Consider the following 9,387-nt stretch of genomic DNA (forward strand, 5'->3'; position numbering starts at 1 on the left):
CCACAATAGTTTATTAGGAGACTTTGAGAAGGGTGGAAGACATTCTTCCACTTTGAGCTCTCGGCCTCTCCGGCAAGGGGAGGAGAAGTAGTCAACTACATCCATAGATGATATGAAATCTAACAGTACGAGAGATAAGAGTCTTACTCCGAAGAGGATCCTTCGTGATTACTTCTGTTGCTACGGAGATCTCTTCTTACATGGTGAAGGGGTTTCTCGTTGAAGAATCTTCCCTATCCTTGCCCGAAGGAAGGGAAGGAGCCTGGAAGTCGAAGGAGACTCAGAGTTGAAATTGGGCGGACCCCTGATTTCTTAGCTCTTTATATATATCCCACGAATACCAAACTGGGCAGCATTTTGAGCCCTCATCGCATTCCAAAAACTCTGTAGGCAAACATTTCAACCATTTCTTCTTCTGTAGATGAAAACATAAGGACCCTGTCTGAACAACGAAACTCTATCTGGAGCGTTGAGTGAGGAACAGAGGGTTTTAGTTCTTTTGCCAGACATATGCTGGCAAGAACCCATTGCCGAGTTTCCATAGAATCTGATGCGAGATTTCAATGCACAAAAAATTCACTTTTCTTCTTGGTCGTATAGGACCGAGAGAAACGAGGAATTCCCTCATAAAATTTCTGAAAGAAGTTTTATGAGGAGCAGTTCCATCTTGTCAGAACACGGAATCTCTGAGGCCTCCAAACAAAAAGAATCCCATACTAAGTGCATGATATCCTACTCTTATCGTATAAAGGTATCGTATAAGATCCCGAAGATCTTAATTCTCTGCTATATCTAATTCTCCTTGCAGAGACAGAATATAACCTTATACTGCGTTGTTGATAGAAGATGTGGTTCACAGAGGTATAGGAAGAGGACAGCTTCCCTATTCCAACCAGCAAGATCTGCAGCAAGTCTATGTCTTTTACCATGACTCTTGCCTTTTACCTTGAAAAAAAAAAATCCTCTTATTATGTCTACTTCTGGTCAGTCTGCACGCAGACCGACTCAGAGTGGAGAGGTTTTACAGGTCTATATAAAGGATTCTAATAGAAACTCCAGACTCTCTGGGAAATTTCTTACGACACATGCTGTGAGAAGAACGTTATAACCTCTGTGAATCCAATATATCTAAGGCCAAAAATGAAGCATAAAGTATCATCCTTTCTTCCTTTGACGCCCTTTATCTTAACATCTGTTAAGAATTTATATTTAGGGGAAAAAAGACTAAAGTTATTCCCCTTTCTTTAAACTAACGATGGCATAAATTGCTTACATCTCTTGGGTCAAGAATAATGAAGTAATCTATAGGAAGCCTGGTCGTCTCCACCTTGCGAAGCGATTATGAAGAAGACTTCTCTCAGGTTTTTTACAACTCTCTCCAATAGATGCTAGACATAAGTTAACAATTATTATCGTCTATCGAGAAGTTTCTCACGGACATGCAACATATTGCAGCGAATCTCTTAAGAATCGTTACGTTCCGTGTCTGATTTCCAAATAGGTTCTCTTTTGTCAACACGAACCTGGGCGAAAAAAAGAGATTCCTGATCCTCTTTGTGATATGAGAGAGCTGTGTAATTGGCCTAAATGATTAAAATAAATAATTTCATAGTTCCTTGGGATCGAACCCATTTTCGATTAGACGGGGAACGAAATCAGGAACGAAACTTGCCGTTACTACGCCTGTTGTCGAAGAGGCTAGTGAACTCTAAGGTTAATAACTCGCTAAAACGAGAAATTATCTTGGATGGCGCTTCTAGCGCAAATTGCGCCAGGGTGGCGCTTTCTGGCTCACTGCGCCAGGGTGGCGCTTCTGGCTCACTGCGCCAGGGTGGCGCTTCTGGCTCACTGCGCCAGGCTGGTGCTTCTGGCGCATTGCGCCAGGCTGGCTCTTCTGGCGCATTGAGCCTTTCTATGTTTATTCCGTTCTCAGTAGGAAAAACTTTTATGGACAATATACGTATAGTCCATTCAGGGAAACAATTTCTGTCAAGAAGAGAATGATTCCCAAAAGACTTATCGAACTTATCCTGAGCAATCTTCGTTCTTTAATATGATTATGCTTTCTACACATGCTTCTCGAAAGCCTGAGATCAGGGAAACAACTTCTGCCATAAAGAATCCTCTATAATTCTGTTACATTGCGGTAAACATAATTAAACTAGGAAAACTTTTGTAAGGATACTAGGAATTAAGTTGTCAACCATAGAGTTAACTTCGGTATGTGTATATGACTTGATCATACCGTAGTCTTAAGGTGAATTCTCTACTACATTCTTCCCTCGCCGAGGCCGAGAGAGAGAATGTAAAATCTTCTAACTTCGTTCTTTTCGTCAATAAAACGAATTAGTACTAGACAAAGGAGATCCTAATGAGAAATAAGGATCGAAGAGAATCATTCAAGCTTCCTATCCATGGACATAATGCTGTAATCTATGGTTCTATTACTTGAAAAAGCCTCTAATCAAATAATGCGAGTTCATACAAGTCTTGTCCAATTCCAAACAATTGCAAAGTTCTCATCTGAAAACCGGTTTGCTGCATATATACAGAAGAGGATGACTTATAATCCTCTTAAAAGTAACGAACTAGGAGAAGGAGGGGTGGCAGAACTCAAGAGACTCTCCGAATTCTTGCAATAAAAGGGTTGCTAAGGTCTTGTAAGCTGAAAGACCTGCACCCTCATTGACTTCCTAGTCTGATATCTTCCTTCTCTTGTCCCATAATGTTGGGAGAAGAGTGAGTTACCCGAGGAGAGAGGCTCTCTTCATAAGGTGAAGGGTTTAAAGTAGAACCAGCTCCATCCTGACAAGGGTTACGTTCGCCTGTGCGACATCTTGAGGACCTGGCAGGTGAAGGCTGATCCTACAAAAAACTTCTCTCCAAATCAAACCATTGTGATAGAGACGAAGTCGCTTATGCGACCACTAGAGTCCCTGTCACGAGAAGTATGTTCTTGGGTTCTCTTCCCGAGAAACTTCCGACAGATTCAGATACATCCTGACACGGGCGACAGCCGCCTGTGCGACATTTCGCGGCCCCGTCAGGAAAAACTGATCCCGTGACAAATCTCAAGAGGATACCCTGTTAATTTCCATCTTCCAACACAAAGAAGCTGGAAATCCTGGAGCCTGGCGCCTAGAGCCTGGTGCCTGGGTTCCTTTAGTAGAAGTGCTTTAAGAATTTTATAATTAGAAAGTATTTCCTCATTGGAGCCTCGTCTTCTAAAACTTCTTCCAATTCGAGAAGATCAGAAGGAGATTAATCCCTTTCATAGGTTATTCTTCCTTAGACCTCACTTTCTGTAAAGGCGAAGGACTTCTATCATTGAGAGACTGTGACGTCACCGCTCTATCCTGTGGCACCTATCCACGTACTGACCAGACCCCACGTTACTGAACTTCGTTGATCGGAAGAGAAGCGGTATTTCAACGTGGCATGGCCTTTGGTATGGCTTTTGGGAGGATCTTTCATCATGGTAGACGTCTAGGCAGGCACCTGGCACTTGACTTGCACCTGGTGCCTAGATGAAGCTATGCTTTTGTAATGATACTATATCCATCCAATTTTCATCTTTCTTTATTCATAGCATAAACGAGATTATCTTGTATATTCATAAGAATCTTCGTCGATGAATCTTCCTTCTCCTCATCCGCCGAGGGTAAGGAGGTTTAACCATAAGGGGAAAACACTGTTTAGGATGCCTTTCCAATGGCTATCCCTGGCAGTCTGGGACGTTCTACAGAACCTGCCGAGGGGACGCCTGATCGGTGAGGATTCTCCATAACCTCCGTAAGGCTTTCGACATTCCTTCTCCTCTGGGCCTGTGAGCTTGGAAGAGGTCTAGGCCTGGGAGCGAGATGAAGCCGATCAGACGCACCCTCCATTGCAATGGGGGAACACTAATTCACTTCTTACCTTCTAATAGCTCGCATTTGGAGCTATATTCCTTTATCTTCAAATTACAATATGAATTTGTAGTTCTGTAAAGTATGAAGTGATGAGGATACAACACTACTAGTACTGTTAATGCTCTAACTGCTCGTTAGTACGAGAGCTATAAAACTTCTAAAGGAAGCGTAACTAGTTCTATGTTTTTCTGACTTCCTCGATAAGGAAGTTAGCCTCAATCAATTTTAACTTTTATTACACATTATTAATGAATAAATATTAATATTTCCCTTCTTGCAAACTATGTGAGTGCTACCGAAAACTTCGGTAATTACACGTAATGTATTCTTCGAAATTTTCGAAGCCAAATTCGTCAAAACAATCAATAAACGTATGCCGAACCAAAGACCCAGTACTTCCCTGCAAAAGATAGCCCAGAAGATCGATGGCGATGAAACACGAAAATCCAAATCAGGAGGAACTGCAAACGCATGTTTACATTCCGGCCGATAGAGAAAATCTGACTTAGAAAACGGGAATGGTTCCTATTCCGGCCACCCAGCGGCGGGGCGGTAGATCACCTGACCTACCTGTAGCGTGTGCCGCGAAATTCGAATTTCTATCGGGGGACGACGGAGTCTATAGCTAAGTATATCTGACAGGTAAGTTGAATGCATAAAACTATTAGTGCTAAAGAGGACACATTTCACGGAGCGACACGGCTGAGCCCAGAAATAGATTTTTCCTACGTCAAAATCCCTTTTTTATTATGTGATATCATTTAATCTTATTACCATAAATACTCGCGTATCATGTGACTTTTGAAGACCTAATTTTGGAGCTAATTTTCATGGGGTTGCATCATACATGATATAAAATTTGAGTAAGTAATAATCACACGTTAGTAACATATGATAAAATACAAACATAATGAATATGCATTTTTCCCATGAATCTTTTAAAAAGTTGTTCCTTACTTCACTGCATCCAGTAATATTATATGTATTTTCATAGTACTATTTGTTTGTATTATAAAGTACAAACTTAGCAATCAGCTGAGGGCCGATTGAGAGGTAAGTTTGTTTTGCTGTATTGAACTAAAATCAGAGACTTTCTTGCTTTTAGTTAGCGCAAATGAATCTCAAAATACTCTATTTATATGGGACATGGTTATTTTAAATTATACGAAGTGTTTTCCAAGTCGAAATATCACTGAAAAACATATCGTTTGTGAAAGAAATTTAGTTATTTTTTTTGTTAGTAGATGGGGCTGAGGGCATGTTTACTGCATAAACAAAAAAAAACAGACTACGTTCAATATTTTCACTTTATTTCATCAGAATACTACGAGCTTTACGTATTTATCTTTTATTGGAGTGAAAACAGTAAAATGTGTTCTTTCATGCCCAATAGCTTTGATTAAAACATGTTCTCTCAAATTTTGTTTATGATCAAGTTTTGATGGTACTATACCCAACCAAGTTTGCGCAGAGTTCCATCCACGCTGCCGATGCACGATAATAGTCGTTAGCGGATCAACATTCTTTCCTCAACTTCAGCTAAAACTTACAGATTAAATTTAGCCATATATGCCCTTGCCGATCTTTTCTCCATGGCGAGTAAGGATATAGTGATGTAAAAATATATCAGTTCTATTCTCCTTAATGTCATTTGTAACAATTACGGTAATTTTTTACTATCGTACAATGGTTGAAATGCAAGGAAAAAGGCTGTTCTTATTGGATTGGTTGTTCATAGCAAATCCGCTTTTTCTAGCTGTATGCATTTTCCAAACAAGTATATCATTACTAACGATACTTTAAGCATTCTCTTTTACTTTTTTAAACTTAACTAGAAGATGGGATAGATTAAGAGATGGAGGGAAAGGGGTTAGCCTAACTAAAAATGGAATAGATAGAGGAGGAAAAGAGGTTAGCCTATTGTTATTTGGTCTCAAATTTAACTCACATGACACGTTTGATACGCGATAAAATAATTTTTTAAGGGTGAAAATTTGGGGGTTGCATGATATGCAAGATCGGGTGTTACGCGAGTATAGTATACGGTAAACTTACTAATACAGTATAACCAATATTAATATTTGAAAATTAGTAAATCATTTTTGTATCACAATAATGTATTTAGTCATGAAAATAACATCAAAATACACTAATTTGTGAATAGCTAATGTCAGAAAAACCCACCAGCAGGCGAATTTCCTGCAAATAATGGGTAGATATGGTCCAAAGAAAAATCCGCGAATAGATGAATCCACGAATCCGGAGTCCACAAATACAGGGGTTTGACAGTTTATATTTTACAGTAAAATATCTTCCAAGAAATGATGCTTCAATACACCACCACTTCTTGGAGGACTCCAAGACTTCGGAGAAAACAAAATCCAGGAATTAATTTCTCTTCGACGAGAAAATACCAAATTTGTAACTAATTTGTATTTTTCATAACTAACAAACCTGAGGTCTTAACATTAGGATTTACTAGCGCCAAGCTGGAAACCTGGTAGAATTAAAATTACACTTGTGAGATCCAGGGGCTATTGGCATCTATACCAGGTCACGGGGCATGTATACCCAGAATGCCCACGGCTACCTGTGACCCACCAGTTATATTTCTAACCCAGTTTAGACTGCTAAAGGGGTGGTTCGAGGTGGGCCTTTACCTGATAAGACCTCAGGTTGTTGTTAGTTATGAAAATAATACAAAATTAGTTATACAATTTGGTTATTTGTTGTTCATATACGGAACAAAACCTTTGGTTGCTTAACATTAGGATAGACTTATTTATTGGAGGGAGGTAAGTCTCTACAACTGACTGGGAGTTTGCCACCTTATCCATTTAAGAATATATTAGGGAAATTCTAAGAGAATGGACAATGAACCTAGAACCAAAGACATAAGCGAATCTATTGGTTTCCCTCACTGGGTGTAACTGGATCCACCCTCACCCCTCTCTTCCCTATTATCTAGAGGGGTGTGTTGCCTACTGAAAAGTCATATCATAACCTAAAGAATAGCTTCACAGTATGGCTGACCACCTCACCTGCATCTAGTCCGTTCCAGCATATGACGGTACCCTCCTTCATATTGCCCGTAGTTAAAGGAGTAGGAAGAAAGTAGTAAAGAAAAAAGACCAGTCATCCCATTCATTCTACTTTCATACCTTCATCTTAGACTAGACGCAAACTGACCCGCTAGGGGTACTGGATGAGCTATATCACTTGTTGGGCCGCCACCACTGGACCCAAGGAAAAAGTGTCCAAAGATCTATGGGCAACGTCTTTCAAACAAAATGAGGTGAAAGTTGTTTGGCGTTTCCACACACCAGCTTTCAGAATTCTATCCACAGACATGTTCTTCTTAACCTCTTCATTACCGAAAGTTTGTTTGGAGGTAGGTGGGTACCACCATTCAAGTCTACTACACCGCACCGGGTGCATAAAGGTGGTATGCGTAGTACCACCAAAACTCCTCTTTTCAGATAGGGACTTCCAATCATTCTGTAATTTCGGTTTGAAGAGTTTGGAGCAAAATAAACAGTATGACACGATGCCAGACGTATGATGAACCCAAAAAAATATTATTATTGCTTATAGTAGTGTGTAGGTGACAGATGAACTGCGTCTCAACAAAAAATCACAAAACCAGACAAGCGTAAACATGTAATAACTTCTACCCAAGTAAAAAACCAGTTGTATCATCATTTACTGTATTTATTTATTTATTCACATTACATTTTACAAATAAAAGATATGAACACCAGATAAATGAAGGTAGAAATAAAGCCTTATAGTAACTTTATATATATAAAAAACCAAACCAGAGAAAAAGCGATTTTTTCTGAGGACAAGAAACTTGAAAAATTAGTTTAGATACCCCTGATGCCCCTAAAGTTGTTTTCTGTGATGAAACTAATCTTAGAAAACGTAGAAAATGACATTGACCAATTTTGAAAGATATACTAAAAATAAAATTTGCGATTTCCATTATTTATTGGCGGGGCTTTCGCTTTAGTTTTTGCTCTTTTTTTTGTTATTACGTGCTTATTTACGGTTCTATTTTGATAATACTTTATGTGCATGTTCCAGGTGCGATATACCAACATTCGGTAAGACCGAATTTCTATTCAAGACCGTAGTTTTCTCACCGACCACCAGTGTCCCTTGTACAATGGACACTGAGTTTCACATTTTTTTTCATAAAATCATTTATTTTCCCTGTAGGATGATAAAACTAACAGAGAATATGCGTTATTATAGTGCTAATAATACCTGATAATTTCATTAGCCTGTCTTGATTAGTGTATTTTTGGCAAATATTTTTACGATCGGCACCCCTCCAAACTTGAGTCACTACCGAGAGATTCAGTTCGGCAGCAAACGCAATGTTTACATTCTGCTCACCCACCCGGTAAAGAAGGGGTTAAATGCCAGAGAAGCACTCAAGCCCCTGATGTCATGAGCTCTAGCTCCCACCTGGCTATCTGACCCCCTGTCTTCTGTCATATAAGCATTTCTGATCGTCTCCCTTAGCCAAAACGATATTGTATTCCTGGACACTTCCTTCTTGTTCCGTCCTGTACTTACGAACAACCTCCGGCACCCCGGCCTGAGGTGCCTTGTTCTTCTTAAGTACTCCCTTAGTGCCCTGACGGGGCACAGAAGCATCTCATCTTTGTCATTGTCTACAAAGTCTGCCAAGGAAGGTATGGCAAAGGAGTCGAATCTGCCGTCCACTATTGTTGGGTTTTGGGTCTTGGCCACGAATTCTGGAACGAACTCAAATACCATTGACCTTCAACCTCTCGAGTGCTTTATGAGATATGACAGGCCATGTAACTCCCTATTCTTCGTACTTTTAATAGGAGCCTTATCATCCTTTGTACGTATTTTGAATGGCCTTATGGGCAAAACTGGGACCTGCATTCTATCCTCTGCTGCACCTTTTGCCGCCAACGTCGATTTTACCAGCGGTATCGTAGTCTTTGTAATCCGAACTGGCAACTCCGCATCGGCCGCTAGTCCGTCGGCCGTCGCCTCTCTCTCTTGTTCGGATTCTTGCGAACGGCTTGTCTGCTAGCCTTGTGCTTACCTAGCCACTGACTTCCCGACCTTCCTGCTGACTTGGATACGACAGTCTTGGTCTGAAGATAAAGAAGAATTGATCTTCTCCTCTTAGCCTGAGGATCAGTCGCGAACTCCCGAATCCTCCAACGCTTGACTGGCGCTCACCGTGACGTTATCGGACTTAGCGATGACGCCGAACTAGAGGAAGAAGATTAAGGCGGCGAATCACACCTTTTCTTTTTCTCTCTCTTATCCATTCTCTCTCTGTATCCTGTAATTTCTGCATTACAGTTTGTATTGCCGAGTCAGAAGGCGTAGTATTTGAGTCTGGGTGCAGCGAAATAGGCCGAGAAGCAGTCTGTGACGTCATCACGCCTGCCATATCGGTGTGTGACGTATGTGACGTCACCCA

At 40.4% G+C, this 9,387-nt stretch overlaps 1 protein-coding gene across 1 annotated transcript in view; it reads right to left on the reverse strand.

Annotated features, from left to right (window-relative positions):
• Positions 1 to 9,387, reverse strand: part of LOC135221090 (small ribosomal subunit protein mS29-like) — a 79,014-nt gene that overhangs the window by 6,415 nt on the left and 63,212 nt on the right. The gene's annotated exons all lie outside the window — the stretch shown is intronic.

Source organism: Macrobrachium nipponense, chromosome 2 (assembly GCF_015104395.2).
Source record: "Macrobrachium nipponense isolate FS-2020 chromosome 2, ASM1510439v2, whole genome shotgun sequence".
In the NCBI taxonomy this organism is placed as follows: Eukaryota; Metazoa; Arthropoda; class Malacostraca; order Decapoda; family Palaemonidae; genus Macrobrachium; species Macrobrachium nipponense.